The 21,705-nt window shown below is 30.3% G+C and overlaps 2 protein-coding genes and 1 long non-coding RNA gene across 15 annotated transcripts in view; all 3 read left to right on the plus strand.

Annotated features, from left to right (window-relative positions):
- The window catches only part of LOC127276710 (uncharacterized), a 119,101-nt gene extending 106,484 nt beyond the window's left edge, over positions 1 to 12,617 (plus strand). For both annotated transcript variants that reach the window (XR_007842241.1, XR_007842240.1), the window contains exons 8-9: positions 6,276 to 6,320; positions 12,262 to 12,617. This is a non-coding gene — a long non-coding RNA (uncharacterized LOC127276710). The remainder of the gene's footprint in view (positions 1 to 6,275; positions 6,321 to 12,261) is intronic.
- Positions 1 to 21,705, plus strand: part of LOC127276707 (iron-sulfur cluster assembly 2 homolog, mitochondrial) — a 345,592-nt gene that overhangs the window by 101,752 nt on the left and 222,135 nt on the right. The gene's annotated exons all lie outside the window — the stretch shown is intronic.
- LOC127276693 (synaptogenesis protein syg-2) overlaps positions 13,758 to 21,705 on the plus strand; it is a 219,781-nt gene continuing 211,833 nt past the window's right edge. For 3 of the 5 annotated variants that reach the window (XM_051297297.1, XM_051297299.1, XM_051297300.1), the window contains exon 1: positions 15,539 to 15,833. The gene's annotated coding sequence lies outside the window, so the exon portion shown is untranslated. Of the gene's footprint in view, positions 13,989 to 15,538; positions 15,834 to 21,705 lie in introns of those variants that run through there. The other 2 variants (XM_051297301.1, XM_051297302.1) reach the window with 1 other exon arrangement.

A 21,705-nucleotide genomic window follows, 5' to 3' on the forward strand; every position in this document is an offset into this window, starting at 1 on the left:
AAAAGTGAGTCACTAATTCAAATTAGTAAACATTTTTACTAATTCAGATTTAGAGAGTTAAATTCGTAATTTGTGACCTCAAAAATCCTCAGAAAACATGAAAATATCCTTTTTTTTTTTGAAAAATCGCTAAGTGATAATTCTAGGTTTGATCGTCGACAACATCCTTCGTGGTCCATTTGGACATGTTTGTGGACAAAAAAAGTGGAAAGAGGAGATGTAAAGGGTGGCTGTCTCTATCTCTCTTGCTCTCCTTTTTATGCTTTACGTTTTGCCTTTTCGCGGCGATGTAACCAGTTTGTTTGGACCCTTGGAGGCAAGCCAAATAGGAATTGGCTATTGACCAAACCAATGGTATACCTAAATTACCACTGCGCGCACATCCCCTTTTCCCTTCATCACCCTAGTATTCTACCACGATCTCTTGTATCTCGAGGTGCTGGGGGCTTGTTACACGTCGTGTATTCGATTATCTATGTCGTGCTTTATTATCGGTTAATGTCGCGACAAACATGCATCTGCTGATTCTCTGATAAGCACAAGTCGGTCCAACACATCAAACTGCGAGAAACAAGCTGAAATCAACCGGTGTGAATTATATATATATATATATAGATTCTGAATAGATTTTCCCAACTTCCATATTGAATTCCCTATATAAAGGGGTGGTAAAGTTTCACATTAACTTTTCATCACAATGAGATGGCTTTTTCCATTGTTTCATTCCTCTGAATATTATATATCACTCAATATTCTAAAATAGTCGCTGAGAGAGATAAATTTTTTTTTGGAACATAACCTTAAAAAGTAGGTCAAGAGTAAACAGAACCTCGATATTAGATTAATTTTTTGGGCAAGAGGCAAACATAACCTAAAAATCAGTTACGAATCTTGTAATTAGAAATATTTCAATTACGTAATATTAATTTGACAAATGATTGAAATATTTTTTAATTGGTATCATTACTTTATAAATGTGAATGAATATTATTATATTCTTGTTGAATTGACACATGTTGCATATCAACTTTTTTTTTCATATAAAAGAGAAAAAAAAATCAATTTGAATATAACGAAGCTCTTTATATACGGACTGAAATGAAAACTTGGTTTGCATGCTTTTGCATCCAATCGCGTGTAGAATCTTTAAACAATATTTTGTTAAGTGTTTCCATTCGAATGAAAACCCTTGACTTTAGTGTAAACATTTGCCATGTTTTCCCATCCTCGTTAGGCGAGACATTTAATTCGTATTCCATGTTGGTCTCACTCTCTGTCTCTCTTTGTCCAATGAAAACGTTTTTATCGATCTTTGAGAGTTATTTCTCTCACTTTGCTATTGCAAAATATATATATGGGCAAATCCACAGAACCGGCCGATTTCATGTTACTCACATATTTTTCTATTTTAGAAGTATTATATTAATTATTTTCATACTTCAACCATTTTGTAATATCTCTGAGAACCTATTGAAATAAGAAAATTGAATAAATGTGAACCTTCTAGTCTTTTATAAAAAATAAAATCGAATTAAGTAACTTAAAAAATGAAATTTACGGTGTTACTCCAGGTATAAATTTTAATTCTTATAGGTATAACTTGTTCGGCATAGATCCGAACAATTCCAAACTGTGGTGAATTATAGTTTACTTATTGAAGAATGTTTTGAAAGTAATAAAAAATATGTGCTCTTAAATAAAAAGAAATGATAGTCGTTGAAAGTAGCGTTACTCATTATTTTATAATAATGAAATGTCTATACATTTTTGTAAATATCTTTTGCGGCGATTATTCGATTTGAATTTTTCAAATTGGAGCTTATTGCTTGTGAACAGACGAACAAATGTATGTATCATAGAATAGAGTGCAATCAGAATTAAAGAAAATATTCCAATAATTATCACTCTATGTTTAAGCGTGAACCATTTTCAACTTAGCCTTTTTTCAGTAGCACAACTACAGGATAAAATATGATGAGTTGAAAACATGTGTGATTATATAAAGACATTATTATAATTCTTGTATGCAAACGCCAAATTATATTTTCAATTTATAACGTCTAAAAATTAAAAATAAAAAAAAATTTATCGAAATTTAACTAGTTAATCGTGAAAAATGAATTATCCTTTCATTTGTTTTATTTTCAAAGTTATATCAAAATCGATGTCAATAATGTCAGTTTGTTGGTTAAAATAGTTAATATCAAAATTAGTAAGTAAACAATTTAATTTACAGAAATAAAAAATTAAATGCTAATAAATAAAATATATAATAAAATATGATAAAATATAAATAATTTATTTTTGATAATTAAAAAATTAATTATTTGTATTTTATCATATTTTATTATTCAAAATGTTTTGCACATATTTCAAATAATATATAAAAAAAACAAAGAAATGCCATTTTTAATTATAATTTCCAAAAGAAAAATAATATTTTCGTTTTTGGCTTTTAACTCAAACGGCATTAAAATAAAATGAATCACGCAAGAAGATAATTGTTCTTGAATATATTTTAAAGAAAGTAAACCATAAATAAAAGGTGTGCTTGCTATTTGGAAAATTTTCATCTTGATAAGTAAAAATCGGCCGGTTCTGTGGATTTGCCCATATACTTCTTTTGCATCATTATAAAAGCCCATGAGTTTAAAGAAAATTAATAATAATAATAATAATAATAATAATAATAATTTTCGTCATAAAAATTATGAATCAATAGTTAAACAACAATTCTTCTACTAAATTCATTCCTTGAAATAATGATTTCAAGGAATGAGTTTACTCGCAGTGGAATTTCAAAGAGTTTGATGCTATGGAATTCCCAAGAAGGAAGTAGACGTGAAAATGAAAAATAAGAGAGTGAAAGGCAGTAGAAAACGAAATAGAAGAAGATGGAAAGGTATATAGAAGTAATAGTACAAAAAGTGTTGGAAGAAAGAGAGTGAGGGAAAGAGAGAGAGAGAGAGAGAGAGAGAGAGAGAGAGAGAGAGGCATGCGTTTCAAGCAAACGCCTGCGAGCTTTGTAATTTTAATTATTTCATTAGTGAAAATCCTTCGAGTACACAGAAGAATTCAAGAGCTCGAAATGCTGAGCGTCTTGAGAATCGTTTGGGTCGCTTTTATTTTTCTTTCCCTTCAGTTTGCGTAGCCGATGCTTCTCTCTGGAACCTGCACCTCTCCCACCTTTTGTCCTCGATTCTTCGACTTATCTACACCCACCTATAACTAACCCCCCCATCGCATTGCCTTCTATTTCTGTTACCTTTACTTCATTTCTTGTGCTTTCTTTCTCTTTCATTCTTTATTCTCGCCTCATATACAGCATCCCTCGAGTCACGTAACTAAAATCGAATACAATTTGAACTTGTTCCTAATTTTTGGATAATAATTTCATTTAAATTAAAAACCAATTATTTTGTTGAAAAAAAATATATATTATCACTGAATTTCATGTATATCTAGATGCCAAAATAAATACGATTTACTTTGCTTTGAAGAAGTGGAGAAAAATTTTAAAAATAAGGTTGAATTCCTAGAGAGAAGTTGTTCTCGTTCTCTTTTAGAGCAGAGACTCTCGTTTAGACCACTTGACCCAACTAGATTTTAGTATAAGAAATTCTTCAAATCCTCTCTCTCTCTCTCTCTCTTTTCTCTCCTCCTAAGCCTTATGTTTTATTTACCCTTGCTCGTAAGACATTTCACGAAACTGGAACATTTTTTTTTTATTTTCCAACACGTTCCTTTCTCTTTCAAGTCATTATCTCGTTGATTTTGAAGATTGACTTATACAAACGTTAACGCCGTGCGCTCTTGCTCCTCTTCTTTTTTTTCATCTCTTTTTCTTTCCAACTTTGGCTCCTTTGCTTACTCTGCAATTATGCAAATGCATAATTTAACGGATCACGTTACTCATAACGTTGCAATATATATATATATATATATAAAAGGGGACCGAAGGGATCTCTCGTTTCGCGCACCATCCTTAACCTTAAATCCTCGAGGTTCATCTCAGGGGAAAAGAAAACGCCCCTGGGACGCGAGGCGTCACTTCGCGTGATTTCGACGCGTTAAAATATCGACTATGCTCGCTCCCGAACTTAAAACAGGCTAATTTAGTTAAAAGGACGTGGTAACGATGGCGGTCACTTGCTTTCGAATATCTCACGTCGTTAAAAAAAAAAAAATTTACGAGGTCCTGACTTTTCTGTCGGTTCACCGCGCGAGCACACAATTCTCTTTCTTCTTCATAAGTTTCATTGGTTACCCACTTTTTTTTTTTTATTTTACTTTATTTTTCAACAATTTTTTTCATTATTTTTTATACTTTAACTCTTCTTTTCCGCGCTTTTCTTTAATTATCATACTCAAAGACTCAAGACATATATATATATACTTTCGCATTTAATTAATTACTGAATTTCATTAAATGAATGGACAAGGAGGAAAAAAATTCTTTTTTATTTTCGCGTGTGTTTAATGCTCTTGGAAAAATGTAGTTTTAATTTTATTTTTTTGTACATTTGCTGCAAAATTATTATGGGAATTTCGATGGAATCGACAAGAAAAGAAAGAAAAATTTTGTCCGAATTCCGACCGTTTATTTCGGACGGAAATCCGCCAAAATAATATGATTTTAACGAATTTTCGACAGAAATTATTCTTATAATTTAATTTTTTTCTGCTGAATTTAAAACGGAATTCCGACGGAAATAGCACTGTAATTCTGACCGCATGTCCTCGAAACTCTTCCGGGGAATCTTTTCAAGTGGAGAGAAAAAAAAATATAACAAGTGACGGAAATCGTATATCTACTTTAGGGTCCAAGTTGAAGTATTTTGTAGCCAATTTTTTTTATGGCTTCGGAAGTCTCCTTACCTCTTGGTTTATCCTGAGGCACACGCGCCTTTTTTCCCTTGAAACCGGAGATGCTTACATGGCACGCGCAACATTATTTGCCAGAGTCACTAAAAATTGAAATACAAGTTTGTGGAACCAATCTTTATATTTTTTTACAAACAAACATTTCGCCTTTAACGTGTCTTTATATTTAAAAACTGTAAAATTTAAATTGTATATATACGCCATTTTTTGTCATTCAATAACCTTGTAAAAGTAATATTTATTTCCATTTGTGAAAGAAGAGTGGAAAAATATACCTCTTTATAAAAAAGACTTATTTTCAATATCTTTAAAATGTTTTTTGAAAAAATAAGTTTTACAACCTTACATATCTCAAGAAATATACCTCGAAATGTTATTTCCGCATGTAAGAATATATCTTTGTAAAATCTCCCAATTTTCATCTCAATATTGAAAACGTTTCATATTACGAAGTGACGTCAAAAACCTGAACGTCAAACTACTTTTCTTATTGAAATTTTTATATCATTTTTATAAAAAAAATTTCTTTCTGTGAAATCCAGAACATGTATATTTAAACACCATTTGAACTATGTGTAAAATGTTTAATGTACATAGTTTGTATTATTTTACATTCTGGGCAGAAAATGAAATGTGGCACTGACTAGTTTTCCCTATTATCTGCCCTTTCTATCTCCCACTTTACTCTTCTCACTTTCCATTTTCATTTCCCACTTCCAATATTCTACATTGTAAAAAATGAGTGTTTTTATTTTCTTATTAGCACCATTTTAAATAAAGAGAAAAGTACATGTATATTTTTTTTAAAGTAGTAAAAATTATTTGTATAATTTGGAAGGATATCCTTAATAAAAAATATCAGTTTACTTGAATCTAACTATTTGCGATCGTTTGCTATAAATTATTTAAAGACCCAGTTTAAATTTCATGTCTAGTGCGGGAACTAAATCCTAATTCATATTTAATCGAGAGCCCCGCAAATATTCATAAGATCAATTTCAGTGAAAGTCGGTTTACCTTTAGTAATTAATAAGCGTAAAATAGAGGGGTGGAGGAAATATTTAAAATGCAAACATGGGAAATGTCATTTGAGAAATTTAATACATTTTTTTGTTCGCCTTCACACGTGTATGTATTTATTTATTCCAGGAAGAATAATCGATCTTCTATAATGAGTTGATATTTCGGACCTTTTCATCCTTTTCATCGTATTCATTTATTTCGTAGAAATTCAGTTTGCTTCACACGTCTTAGAAGTTTACGGTTAAGTCGTGCTCAAAATACATCTGTTATTTATTTAGTGCTTGTTACATTTGGAAATTAGACAATTTGAATTGTTATTTTTTTTCTAACTTTTAATAAATGTATAACTGTCTTTTTTTTTGTTGCAGGTACGTGCGGGAGTCAAAAGGCAGCTTGGTGACATATGTCATTATGTAAGTATAAAAACAGGTTGGTTTTTCATACGATCGAATTGAATAGTTTTTGCAAAAAAAAAATCTGATATGAAATTAAAATAAAACAAGAAAACAGATTGGAAATTTGTCTCTCAAATTAGAACATATTGGAATAACACTGATATTTGATGTAAACAATTTTCAAATTCAAATAATTTTTGAAAGTTAAAAATTGTATTTTTTTTCTTTTTTTGTAAGTACATGGAATGGATCCTCACAGAACACAAAGTTTACTTAATGGCTTATGGTGGAAATTAATAGTGTAATTTCGAGGACTATAAGTTATAAGTTGTATTAAGTTTCCTCTGACGTTCAAGTTGGTAGGTGGGAAAAGCTCGGGGACGTTAACAAGAAGTAAGAGAGAAAGAGAGAGGGAGAGAGAGAGAGAAGTGTTGAGGAGAAGTGCTGATTTTTTAACGTCTCAAGGTGTACATTAATATTCCGTAGCACCGGCAAAATGTAAATCTGAAGGATGCCCTTTCCTATATCTTCTTGGTAGTACTTCATCTACATCTTTCTCCTTGGCTCGTTCGTCTTGTGCGCATCTTTTCAGGTTCTGGTCCATCACTTGCATCATCCGCACTTCTTGTTTTACACTCTTTCCTTTTATTATCTCTCGCTTTCTCGCGGGCTCATCCATTTTTAGCACCTCGCGACGTTTTTCTCAACCCATATTTCGATCATCTCACGTCGGCCCCATCCACTTCCTCCACCCCTTTTTCTTCTTCTTCTTCTTCTTCCTTTTAAATCGAGGTCGATCTGAATTTCGTCTTCCCCATTCCGACGGTTCAATTAATTAATCTGTTAATTATATATTCGCCCCCGGGAAATTCCAGAGGGCGATAGAATGCAAAGCGTGTGTTGGCGTTGACTCAGTCATACATTGTAAGCACTCACCAGTGCGCGTAATGACAAGATTTGAGATAAAACATATCGTCAATTTCATTATTTCGTATATATATATTTATATATACAAAATATAAATTGAATATTAATTAAATAGATATTAATTATTCATTAAATCAATTATTGAATAAATATCAATTATTCGTAATCTGGAATTCCAAAAAAAACTCCAGTTCACAAGTTTCAAACTTTACAAAAAGTTTTCCGCCATATTGGATCTGCCATTTTTAATTTTGAAAAACTGACAATTGTGTTTAAACCGCCCCCCGAATAATAAAATTTATGCAATCCAAATCATATATAATAAATATCATTAATTAATTGAAATATAATCTCAATTTCGTGTTAATATTTAATATTTCAATTTTCAACTAGAATTTTACAGTAAATTAATGTTTCAATGAATGTTAATTATGCGTAAAATGATGATAATAATTCATATATGTATATATTAAGCGATACAATGTTGTTATAATTAATATTACAATAATTAATTATATGAAGCATGAAAAATTTTTTTAAATCTAAGTTCAAATTCAAGCAAATGCAAACAAAATTTAGATTTCGAGCATTAAAATATCTATATCTGTTAATAGGCAATCAATTTTTTATTTTATAATTGAAAATATTTTCTTTTTTTGTCGTGAGAATTTTTAAATATATACTGAAAAAATCGCACAGAAATACCGTGTCTGAAATTTGATAAAAATGAGTAACTACGTATAACGTGTTCTGGATGAATTTACTGAAAAGTTTAATCTCTGTTTGAAAAAAAAAAAAAAAAAAAAAAAAAAAAAAAAAAAGTTGAAAAAGTGTTCAGATATAATTCTCGACATTTGTCATCAAAATGAACGTCAATTGGGTCAGTCATCGGGTAGAAAATACTGGCGTTGAATTTAATTTGGATGGCATTTAAACAAATTTGCTTCGAAATATCTCGCTTTTTGACGATTCCAAGGGGAAATTGAACGCAGCCAGTATTAATCGCGCATAAACGTATCACCCGCGACCGTGAAAAACTATATATATATAATATAAATATAAATAATTGAGTTCAAAAGTATCTTCTATTAAAAAATATATTTTTATCTAAAATGTCATGTAACAATTTTTATTTAACATAATTTTTATATAGAAAAATTTATTTTTTCATAAAAATTTTTTTCTCATACCTAGGACCTTCCTAGAACATTCCAGTGGAATATTCAAAACTTTTATTGGAATGTTCCTGGAATAAATTATCCTCTCTGGAATTACGTTGAAATTAAATTAAATAACAATGTATTTTACAAAATTTTTAATTAATAAAGAAATTTTTTTAATTTAATATTGAGTATATTCAGAGCTGTTTTGGAAAATTATTTACTCACATTATATTATAGCGTACTTTTCCCAAAAATAGAGAGAGAGAGAGAGAAAGAAAAATACAATAAATGTATGTGATTTAACAGAATGAAATTTCTCTGGCGAATATTTCGACTTAGTGCTGTCAATCGGAGTCAATTTTATAACGCGATTGTTCCATCTAAAATTAATTGATGTGCTTTATTGAACAAAGCTCATAAAATGCACAATGAACTGAATCACCTCATATGTTATTATATTTAATGATTTAATTCATCGAATTATTAAATACCATTAACGGATTAAAACATTAAACATTTGAGGCCAATAATAAGTTTGTTAAAATATCCATGTTATTCAATATCTTTTTGTTTTATATTGTTACTTTTTTTAAATTACTATTTATTATAATATATATAATTTATTTTATTTTTTATATTAACATTTATTTGTTTTATATTTGTTCAATTTAAATGTTTTATTTTTAAAAAGAATCTTACGCTAGGGATTGAACCCTAAAAAATAAACTAGAATAAAGAAAAAATATTTTTCTTCGAAATAGGTAAATCTACTTTTAGATAATTAATAAGATTTTTTTTTTTTTTTTTTTGACACGCCTTTCGTTTACGCTTGAACGCAAGTATCCTGTTAAGGAACGCACTGACCTAATTAGCTTCCAATATTCCTTCAAGATTCCAGATCATTAAGTAATCTTTGCTCTCATATACACACACATATATATACATGATTATTAGTGAATATAATGAGAATCGACAGAGTGTCTCATCGTGCGCGATCCGTTCACCGCCTTCGTGACAAAGATATGTTTAGGATGTAATTTGCGAATAGACGAGAAACTAGAAATTAGGGCGGAACGAAAATAACCAAAATTGATCAATCAAGTCCCCATGTCTTTGTGTCTGTATATGTATAGTCAACTTGTTTAAAAAATTTATGTAGAACTTTCGTCACATAAATTATTCCATATTTGAAATCCTTTTTGGTAAACAATGTTTCCATTAGATTTCTATTTAATTATTTGAAAATTTGTAATTCCATTACGATGTCTGAATATTTTAGTGATTGAAATTTCAATTTTTTTCTTTGTGAATTATTATTTATTAATAAAATTAACAAATCAGATTAATCAGTAATTGAGTGAGAATTAAATTTTAACAATTTAGTTGATATTTTTTTTTATCAATGGAGATATAGGTTTATATGTATGCATATTGTGTTTCGTATTCGACAATATGGCTCCGTTCGTGTACACATTGAGATTTCAATGAGCTTAGTTGGGGTTGGAATTCATTTAGTGTCTCGATTCTCACTGGATCACGAACCAGACTCGTCCCCATTGTTGCCGTCATCCCTGATTCGTCAAGTTTGATATATATATATATTGCTTGTCCTTTGAAACATTTGTCATTCTTGTCATAGACATTGGCACGAATAACAAAAATCAATTAAATTTTTACTCATTTCAATGTAGTTTTCACGCAATTAACTTGGTAAATTAATTTTAACTTACGTGTATAGTTGACAATTGTCTGTAAAAGACGGATAAAAATTTAAAAATAAATAAAAAATAAACTAATTTCAAAATTTTTGTCCTTGATCCGCTATTTTGAATTTTGAAAATTGGTAATCAGCGATCCCAGACACCTCCGAGTGACAAAATTTAGGAAAATTTAAAATTTTTTCGTCCTCCATATTGGATCCGCCATTTTGAATTTTGAAAATCTGAAAATACCACACACAATCTTAAAATTTTGATTTTGAATAAAAACTGATTTGTTCAGAAACAAATTTCGAAATGTCTAATTTGAATATAAATTTAATCAATGTTGATAAATATTTAAAAATCACAAATAATATTGCAACAGTAAATTAAATTGTGTGCAAAGGTTCTCTCTCTCTGGTAAATCAGAAATTTCTCTAATTGTAAACAGTATAATACAAAAGCCCATGGAATTAATTAAAGTTTGAATTACAAAATTTGCCCACCAGCTGTTACTGAATACGCGTGCGCAATGAAATCTATTGTTTGACAATCTGCAACACAGTAGAGACTTCGATATATACCAAATTCAGTCCCTTGATACATTTTCCCTGATACTAGCTGAGGTGCGTTTGTCGCATGTACTATTAATTAGTCGTTAACCGACTAATTATGAGACAAAGCGACAACACAGAATTGCGTGTTGTCCGCCAATAAGCTGTTATATATATAGATATATATATTTACTAAAAGTGGGTGGGCCATATGGTAAAAAAGAAATGAAAATTAAATTTCCAACACTGTAAATGATTTTACTGAAATTTTTAGTATTGTTATCTTTAGCATTGAAAATAGTACAATCCTTACGAAAAATAAATTTTTATTCCTCTTAAATCCTGTTATTTATCAAATTAAATTTTATTTGTTAAATTGAATTTAATATTATTTTTTGTTCTTCTTTTTACAATATTCTATTCTGTTGAGAAAAATGATTTATCTGCGGCAAGTTAGAAATAATAATAAACATTGTACATTTTCTTATTTTTAACCAGTTATACAATCATCCTTCTGACACTCTCGCTTACTCTTTAATTATTCAGAAAAACTTACCAACCCTCACAGTTTCACGTAATTTATTAATTCAATGCTCTTGGGAACTTCTCTGCACGTAAAGCATATACTCTCTGTAATGGAGAAAAATTATGTCTTGTAAAATTTTGCCCGTCGAATTAAAAATACATTAAATATTGAATTATTTTAACATTTAACAACTTTTTTTTTATCAAAATTTGGTAAAATTATTTTATATAATAATAATTATATCTACTTCACAAAAAACTTAAATTTAAAAGAAAAATTTACTCAAATCATTTTGATTTGAGAGAAATGTTTTTTTTTAAATATTGTTATTTGCATTTTAAAGAAATATTACACATTTTATTAAAGTTATTATTATTGTTATTAAATAGTAACTCTCGTGTATAACTTTCATAATACAGCGGGAGTCAATTTCTCCCAAATAGCGGCTGTGAATGGAAAGTTTCTATTACAGTGGAAGCTTTAGGAAATAATTTCCTACTTGAATGTGAAGTGATCAGTGATGCTCCAATTGCCTCGACAGTTTTGCGTTTCGCAATCTTCTGGAAAAGCACATAATAGTTTACCAGTACGAACTGTGAAAACCCTCAGGTTTCCTCTTATTTCCCTTTTTCTTTCTTTCTTATTTTTATTTTTTTGTTTTTTATTTCTAAAACTAGAGTATATTCAAAGAAGCTGTCGGAAAAAGATCTTTAATACTGAAAGAAAAAAAATCGACCTCAAAAGTGTAAATACCAATAGTGAACAGTTTAATTTATTTACTATTATTATTTATTTATTTCTGTCGATCGAATTTTATCAATCGAATTTATCCCTCGATCCAGTTTTCATCGATCGAGGTTTCATTGATTGAAGTTCCATAAATTCTAAGTGAAAATTGTTTTACCTACTGCTGATAAAACAGATTAGACTGACTAAATCGATGATAATTCTTAGTCAAAACTGTTTTACCGACTGCTGATAAAACAGATTTCATGGTTTACATCGGTAAAGCAGATTTAAAATAATTATTTAGTGTTTAATTAATCAAATTAATTAAAAATTATTAATTAAATTTATTTTTTGTTTCAGGTCAAAAGCGTGTTTTTTTTAGTTTTACATTATACGGGAGTGTTCGAACCTAGTGAAAGTGACGGTCGCTTATTATATATATAATGTAAAATATTTTTTTTTATTATTCTCGTTATACAGCGTATACGGATACCGCTGTACGTGTCGCGACGGATTTAAAATCTATTAGCTTCGGGAGTGTTCGACATTTTTATAATCGCGAACGAAATTTTCTTAGGGTGTGTTTCAAAATTCGTTTTCGTTGTTTGTCTTTCGTTATATATATATATACAAGACAACTCGTTACGTGCGCGCGTCCGAATTACAATTTAAATCGCGATCGTATTTTTGCGCGAATATTAAAAGTTTATTTTAAACTGGGAAGAGGGGGGGGTGGGAGGGCTGATTTGAAGTTATTATGCCAGGGATTTCGAAAGCGTCTTATTGAGAATTGAATATATTTTTTATAAACATATTTTTATAAAAAATTTATTTGAGGATCATCCCCGTAAAGTTTATGCATGACAATGTCAGCCATGTTTGTGACATGCGATGATCATATAATTTTTCACCTGCCTGATTTTGGGAAATATAATGAATCACGCATTTAACATCACGGTTCATATTTCCTTGTATATCTTTGCACTTATGGCTGTATACTTTGTAAGTAGTTGCAGCCATTGACCCGCTAGTGGGATAAGGCGAGCGTACTGCGTATACCCAACTGCACTTTCTTTTCGCATTTTATTTTTTAGTTTGCATAAGTACACTTTTTAAAACATGTACACTAAATTTTATTTCTAAATGTTATTATTCATGTTGGAGTGAATGGAGGGATTGATTGATGAATAAATGGTTGGATGTTTGGAGGAATAGATGGATGTATGAATGTATGGATGGATGGATGGATGTATGTTTAGATTTATGGATAGGTGGATGGATACATGTTTGGATTTATGGATAGATGGATGGATGCATGTTTGGATTTATGAATAGATGGATGGATGCATGTATGGATTTATGGATAGATGGATGGGTGAATGGATGAATTGATGGTTGGATGTTTGGATTGATTGTAGGATGGGTGGATGAATGGATGGAAGGATTGATTGACGTATGGATCGATGGATGAATAGGTGTTTGAAGGAATAGATGGATTTATGCATGGGTGAATGGATGGAAACATCAATAATAACATTTAGAAATTCTTATATCTGTTATATTTTCGTTCATACTGTACCTTTTTGTATAAATTTAATTAAAATTATAATGCATAATTATTTAATTTTTGCCCAATTAGCACAACATATGATCACAATATTTCGTATATTATAATTAATATATTTTACTAGTTGGGTTTATAAAAAGAATTACTATCGGTTTCAATAAATTAAAATTATTCTCCGCCTACAATGAAATTTTATCTTAACATTGAAAAGTAAACTATATATTTAAAAAGAACATTTATTTTAAATATTTTTATAATTTTTTTATAATTCATCTTTTTTAGTGTGTGTTTAAAAAAAAGTGTGCTTATTCTAACAAATAAAATAATTTTCAAGAAGTTTGCTGCACGTTTTGTTTTGCGAGTCACCTTCTTGGCTACCTCTTTAAGGGTAAATCTTAAAAGATAAGCTTTTCTGCTGGTCTAAGGATTCACCCTTGAAGTTGTTTTAGGGCTGAAGAAAGAAGAGGATCCGCTGGAGCTGGGTCCCGGAGCTGTAAGTTAGGACCCATCATCAGTATTGGTGAGTTTTTTTTTTATTTTTCATAACGCATGATATAATTAATTTCTATAGTGCAAAAACTATTCATTTTAAAACAATATTATAATAGGATTGCGAAACATGTACGGAACCCTTAAAAGAAGCAAATAATATTGAAAAAAAAAATGAAAAACGACAAATGTTTGGTTCAATACTATAGAAATGCTATATAACTTTTTTTGACGTCAATTCTTGAATTTTTATACATGTATATATATTGTTTTATATTGTCTTGCATGGAGCAGCAAGTGACCAATTCAATTTCCTGTTACGTAAAGTAGAGAGAAACCCTGCATATATTATAGCGAAGCAAAGTTTTGAGGAATTATCCTTCTTGCTTGCTAGTTTTGCAAGTTTGTATATACATGGCTTCTTTCTCTTTACTTTGTGACTTTCGCGTAATACAGCGAAAAGGATATATCATTACATGTGTGTTGTAAAAGAATTGTTTGACAATATTTATACATGATATTATTTACTTTTTGTTAGATATATATTTTCAAATGTTAAAATTCAAAAATTTTTTTTAAATTCCTCCTCTCACATGGTTTTTGACCTTTTTTTTCCACTTTGGATTTCAGTAGAAAATTTTTATATACCTTTCACAATATATATCTATATATATATATGTATATATTTTACTCAATGGATTGAGTTTCTAGTTCCTTTTGAACGACACAGGATATTCCGGGCAAAAAGGAAGTGATGCGAGCTCATAACGCAAGTAAAACCAGATAGTTTCAATGCTTATATGCGGGTATATATATACATATACTTCGTTTCTAAAGAAAATTTTGAAGAAGTGAATAAAATTCATGGCAGAATTTATACGAGAGTATCAACTTGAAGGATTGGTAGACGCCCAGCTGCCTTCGAAATTTGAAACTATAAATTCACACTCTTCCGGTGTGATTCGTGAAAAGTGGGTCCACACAATTTAAAAAGCAGAGTTTAGGAATTTCTTATTTTGATGCCTTTTATTTAGAAATTTTAACGATTTAAGATGTTGCAAATGAGGTTCAATTGTAGGTAAATGTAGGTTCAAGGTAGGGTGAAAGTAGGTTTAAAGTAGGTTTGAAGTAGGTTCAAGATAGGTTCAAAGTAGTCACCTCAAAGTATGGTTCAAAAATTTTTTTTCCCTAACTTTTATTTTCGTCAACTTTAAATTTCGTTAATTTCGTATAAATTGTTTGATTCTGTTGCGTGTGAAGTCAACTCCAAAATGTGACTTTTAAATATCACGATTCATTGAAGTGATTGATGATCGATATCTCTTTGGTTCGCCAAAGTATTATATTACCTTGGCATTAGATCTGGACCGACGACGGGATGACCCTTGTGTGTTTGTCATATACATATATATATATATTGAGGGTTCTTGGTGCGTGCGTGTATATATTACACGATATCGGTGACCGGGGAGTCACGGTCGAGCGTGCGGACTAAGGGAATCGGGCGTCGCGACGCTTCACGGGAGCGCCTCGAACTAAAACTTCAGAGCGTTTAAAATGCTTTCAGTGTTGAATCCGCGATCGACGCGAACGTACACGTGCAATCTCTGACGCACAGTGCGCGCATCATATATATATACATACATATATGTATATAGATATATACATATATATTTACGTATTGAGGGAAGTACGGTCTTCCTCGTCTCGGGCAACTTTTACTTTCATCCCCTAAAACCCCACGGGCAAATGAAACTTTTTTTTTTTCTCCAACAGTTTACAAGTGTCAATTTTTATTTGATTTGACACTATAAAAAAAATATATCAGACAATCTCGACAGACTTGTTTTTAATTTTCTTAAAAAAACAATAATGGGTGAGAATTTTATTTTTCAAAAAAAAAATTGTAGTTTTTGTTATAAAGTTACATGATCAAATTGAAATTTTTTTTTTGGGATTTTCAATATTTGTGGAAAATTGCCCGGGGATTGATGGAAAGAGGGCGTGGTGTTTAAATCATTGAACCCCTTCTCAAAAAAAGGGGGGTGAAATTCAAAACTGTTTTTTTCTTACGGATTTAATTTAAGGGATTATATTGAGAATTTTTTCAACGTTTCTTTCTGAATCAAAAGGGTTTCCAAAATATTCTTTAATTTTACTTTTTACTCCAAAAATCCTGTCGAGACAAACCTAATTTTATAAAATTCCAAAAGACTAAGAGAAGATTTTAAGATTAAAAAAAAAAATTTTTTTTTGAATTATAATATAAGGAAGTGGTATTTTGTTTTAAAATCATTGACCCAGGAAAAAATAGTGGTAAATTAAAAAAGAAAGAGTTAAGTTAAATCTTCAAACGACTGGATTCAATTCAAGGGATTATATTCAGCAATTTTCCTTCAAGTGTGAAAATTTGGACATTTTTCACTTTTACCTCGTTTCGTCTATCTTTTGTGTGTATAGATATATAACAATTTTACCCAAACCTTCAAGCAGGGAATAATAGATTCACGAGTAAATGAACCGTACGCCGAGAGTTTAATGAGGTTTTAAAGTTTTTTTTTCATCCATTGACGTTAATAGACATTGTCTGGCTCTATTATAATACAAGAATTAACAGTTTTACTTCTCGATATATACTACAATGAGGAAAAGGAATTGTTAAATCTAATAACATGATTTTTAATATAGAACTAACAAATTTGGTTTGTTTTTTCAACAAATCTGTTTTGCTGCTGCAACAAATTTTTATTGTTTAGTTATACTATTATAACAACAATTAAATTGTTGTAGGAACAAAAATTTTCTCATAATGATGGTATAATATTTTAATTGTTTCGCCCCATCAATGTGTGTGTGTGTAGATTAAAATATTTTTCAATAGCACTTTCATTGATTGCATATCATTTTATAAAGTACATTTAATCCCAAAGGGGGATTATTTTTGTTTTGGAAATTTTTTTTTTTATTTTCATGAAATCGGTTGCAAATAGCTGTCAATTATATTCACGAATGTGGTTCAATATATATATACATATTTTTTCCAACGTAACCATTTGTTTTTCCAACGGAATACTTCATCACAAGCTCTCTGGATATTAATTAACGTGCAAAAAAAAACAGAAAAAAAATACTGAAATTGTTTCTGAAAAAAATGTTCGTATATATATATATATATATATATATATTTTTTTTTGCCCGTAAGGCAATTAATGTCCGTTACAAGTGTGTTTTTTTTAACTGAATGTAAAATGATTTTTTATAGGAGTTGATCATAAAGTCGTTTTTTCGGGTTTGTATTATGGGCTTTTTTAAACGATTAAAATTCCATTTTTCGGGGTTTTTTTTTCCTACAACATTCGTTTGAAATGATTTTTATGGTGCTTTTGTAGTTTTTGTTTTTTTTCCCTTTTGATATTTGGAGTAACATTTTTTTTAGGCAAATAGAAAAATTGTAAATAAATATAAAATTCGATTTTTTGTAAATTTCGAATTTAAAAAAAAGTGGAATTGTGATAATTCGATTGATAAAACCTCGATCTATAGAAACTTGATGGAAGATAATTCGATCGATGGAAACTGGATAGACAATATTTCGATTGATGGAACTTCGTTTTATGGAACTTCGTTTTATGGAACTTCGATCTATGGAACTTCGACCTATGGAACTTCAAACTATGGAAACTGGATAGAGGATAATTCGATAGATAGAACTTCGATCGATGGAAACTGGATAGAGAATATTTCGATTCATGGAACTTCGATCGGTGGAACTGCGATCGATGGAAACTTGATAAAGAAGAGTACGATCGATAATAACTTGATCTATGATAATTCGATTGGGAATAATTATAATTTTCCTAAATTTCAAGTGACGATAGTTTTAAAAAAAAGTGTCATTGTGAGGACAAGATAATTTTTTTTCGATTTTGTATCTGTGTGTGTCTTTAGAACATCATAAAAGTTGTCAGTGAAATCTTATTTGACTCCGATCACGTAACTGTGCTTCGTTGAGTAAACGAGGCGTATAACATCCGTGACGAATGATCCATCCCTGTCAAAAGGGAGTAATAAACAGTCGTCTCTCTCTTTCACACACACACTTCTCTATCTCTCTCTCTCTCTCTTTTTTGTGATCCAGATTGGGGGAAAAAATATTTTACCCCCAACTGCTTTTCATTCAGAGACTATTCCTAACTGTGAAAACTATTCGAATTTAATGTAGGAAGAGGAGGGAGAAAGGGTGGGAGAGTTGGTGGGGGAGAAAAAGTGAAACTTTGGCGAATAAACCAAATGCCGAAACCACACTTTTACTAAACATTTGAAACAGAGTTTGATCGAACAGTCAGTCACTGAAAATCTATAGGACATTAAACTGCCTCGTTTACGCTCCAAGTTAATCTAAACTGACAGTCGCCAGGACAAGTTTACACCTCGGGCAAATCTTCCTTGACATTCTATTTCAACCAATTGCTTTATTTTATTAAAAATCCTCTAATCTGTTTCAAATGTTTGTTTTTTCTATTATTATTATATTCGTTAATTTATTTTCAATTCTTTTTATTTGTAGGAATTTACAATTAGTTGAAACTTCTACTAATTCAGATTTAAGGAGTGATTAGAAGATAGTTCAGTTGATGGAACTTTGATCGGTAAAACTTCGAACGATAGAACTTCGATTTGTAGAACTTCGATCCATAGAACTTCGATCGATAGAACTTCGCTCAATGGAAATTGAATAGAAAATAATTCGATATACGTTATTATTATTATTTTATTATTGCTTTTATATTATTTTTATTTTTGCTATTTTTCTTATTTTTGTTACTTTTTCTATAATTGTCAATTTTTGCTTTGATAATTATTTCATTTGTATTGAATGCAATTAATGCAATTGCTTTTTTATTGACTATTTTGATTTTTCATTATTTCCGCTGCATCTCATATTCATTGGTAATTACCATTGTTGTATATGTTTTATTTACTGAATAAAATAAATTGAGCCAATTTTTACAAATAATTATATGTGGAAAAAAACCGGAAACCTTGACTTTGAATAGTTTATATATATGTGTATAATCCATTCATCGAATTTTAATGAAGTGAAACGTTTCAAGTCGTATATAGAAAGTAAATATATATATATATATGAAACAAAGTAAGCGGAGAGCGGAAATAAAAAAAATTGAAAGCTAACGTAAATATTTTCCAACAACCAATCTTTTAATTCGACCCTTATAGTTTACTGAGCAAACAGATTATTGTGCGCATCAAAGTATTATCTCCTTTCGTTTTTTTGCCCCCGCGTGATAGTGTTTACTTTTTTACCTTAAGCTTCTGGTAAATTTTTTAAATGCAGCAAATATCACTTGATTATTAAAAAAAATCTTTTTTAATTATTCCTCTCTAAAAAAAAGAGAGTTAATTTGTTTTTAATTTTGTTTTTGTAGTTATTTTGTAAATAAGAAAATTTGTATGTATATATATATGAAAGATGCAAAATGCAATGTTAACGCGAAGCAAAAGGGGTTGTTGCAATTAATCACTTAGTGGTTTTATTTAATTACGTCTCGAAGACAAGGGGGTGGCGCCAAAAGGGCAGCAACTGGGAAACAGAGTGCATGATATTAACCTCCACATAGGTCGGGGAGTATAAATCGAGTTCATATAGCTTTAGTATAGTGTATATATATAGTCGACGTCCGTTGATGTGAGAGCGATCGTTTCACAAGGGGTTGAGTAGTTGTTCTCGAGTTCATCAATCATCGACGATAAATCCCGTCAAAAAAAAAGTCAATTCACTGAGAGTTTTTTTTTTAAATACCCCCCAAAAAAAAGTCTTGACTTTCACGAAGCGAAACTTGAGAGAGAAAAGGTGTATGTGTGAAGCTGACTTTATCGAAAAAACCCCGTTGGTCATTCGCGGTAGAGATCATTAGGATCGTATTCAAGAATCGCGTCAAGAGCCCACTTTCAATGGTCGCCAACGATCTACTTCCATTACAGGAAAAATTTTTCTCCCTTAAATATTTGGTTTTTTTTTTATATTTTAATTATTTCGATTTATGAAACTTCGATCGATAGAAACTGGATAGAGGATATTTCGATTGATAGAAGTTCGATCCATGGAAATTCGATCGATAAAAACTGGATAGAAGATAATTCTATTGATGAAACTTAGATCGATGGAACATCAATTAAAGAATAATTGATCTGAAAATTCGACAATTGTACCAATCGACGGAACTTCGTTTTATGGAACTTCGTTACATAGAACATCGTTAGATGGAACTTCGTTATATGGAACTTAATCGATAGCAATTTGATCCTTATTACTAGATTGATAAAACCTGTATTGACTATATTCACTAGTAGTTTTTTTATTTTATTTTTTTTTATTTATCCAAAAAACTTCTGATTTTTACGAAGCGAAACTTAAGAGAGAAAAGGTCTATGTGTGTGTGTGTGTGTGTGTGTGTGTGTGTGTGAGTGAAGCTGACTTTATCGCAAAGCCCCGCTGGTCATTCGCGGTAGTGATCATTAGGATCGTATTCAAGATTCGCGTCAAGAGCCCACTCTCAACGGCCGCCAACGAGCTGCTTTCGTCACGGGACAAACTTTTCTCCCTCTCCCACCCTTTTTCAAAAGTCCTCTCAAACAACTATCTTCTTTGAGGTGGTGGGGTTCGCTTTCTATATACTTTGCACAGCAGCCAAAGAGGGATAAAGGTCAACGTTGAACTTTTCATCCGCATTTCTGCCTCATTGAGTTTGCTTACCAGGATACTTCTTCTAACTTAATTCCTTTCTGAAACTTGACTTCGAAAAGCCAACCTGAGGATCAGCTGGAAAAAAATTTATATATTTTTTTTTTATGAATTTGTTTTATAAATTTTTTTCTGTGGTTAGAAATGGACATTTTTTTAGTCACCTAATAATTTGATGATTTTTTGAAATGATTAAAGTAAAAAGGAAGAAATTTAAGGTTGTTAACTTAATCGTATTCGAGAAAATTAAAACTGATTTTGAATTTTAACAGAAAGCCAAATGAATTTGAGAAAAACCTCTTTTTTTCTGAAATGAAAAAAACCAAGGCAAAGGATATTGAGGAAAACAAAAGTAATTTCAGAGAAACAAAAAGGATTTAGAACAAGCAATAAAACCTCAACGGGATTTTAAAAGAAATGAAAAGAGCTTGACAAGAACGAATGGATTTTTTTTTTAATGGGGTTTTTTTCAGTGGAAGAGGAAAGCATTTTTTGGCAAAAATAAAAACAATTTTGACAGAAATATAAAAGAAGAAGAAAAAATAATTTTTGACAGAGGTACAAGTTTTACAAGATTTTTAGAAAACTAAAAGAACAAAAAGAGATGAAAATAGAATTTAAAAAAAAATAAAAATCTTTTTATTTTTTAAAATTATTTTTCGATAGATTTTAACAAGGATAGAAACAAATTTTCCCCTCAATTTGATGAGAGATTTTGATTAAATCAAAAAAGGACTTTGGCGTGATAGAAAAGAACGTTTTCTTTTTGTATTCGATAAAATAGGATCGTTTTTGAGGGAAAAGGGAGTGTTTTTTATTTTTTTTTTTAGATAGTGTGTGTTTTTTTTCCTCGCATTTGCGATGCGAGTGCACGAGAGCCAATCAAGGAGTCCCTTTCTGTTAGTTACTGAAAAGGCATTGCTGCCCTCGTTTCGTTCTGTTGAACACAAGCCATGCCCTCTCTCTCTCTCCTAACAGTTAGGCA

This window comes from Leptopilina boulardi, unplaced genomic scaffold (genome assembly GCF_019393585.1).
Source record: "Leptopilina boulardi isolate dan_hultmark-lab unplaced genomic scaffold, ZJU_Lbou_2.1 LbouV2_151, whole genome shotgun sequence".
NCBI classification, from domain to species: domain Eukaryota; kingdom Metazoa; phylum Arthropoda; class Insecta; order Hymenoptera; family Figitidae; genus Leptopilina; species Leptopilina boulardi.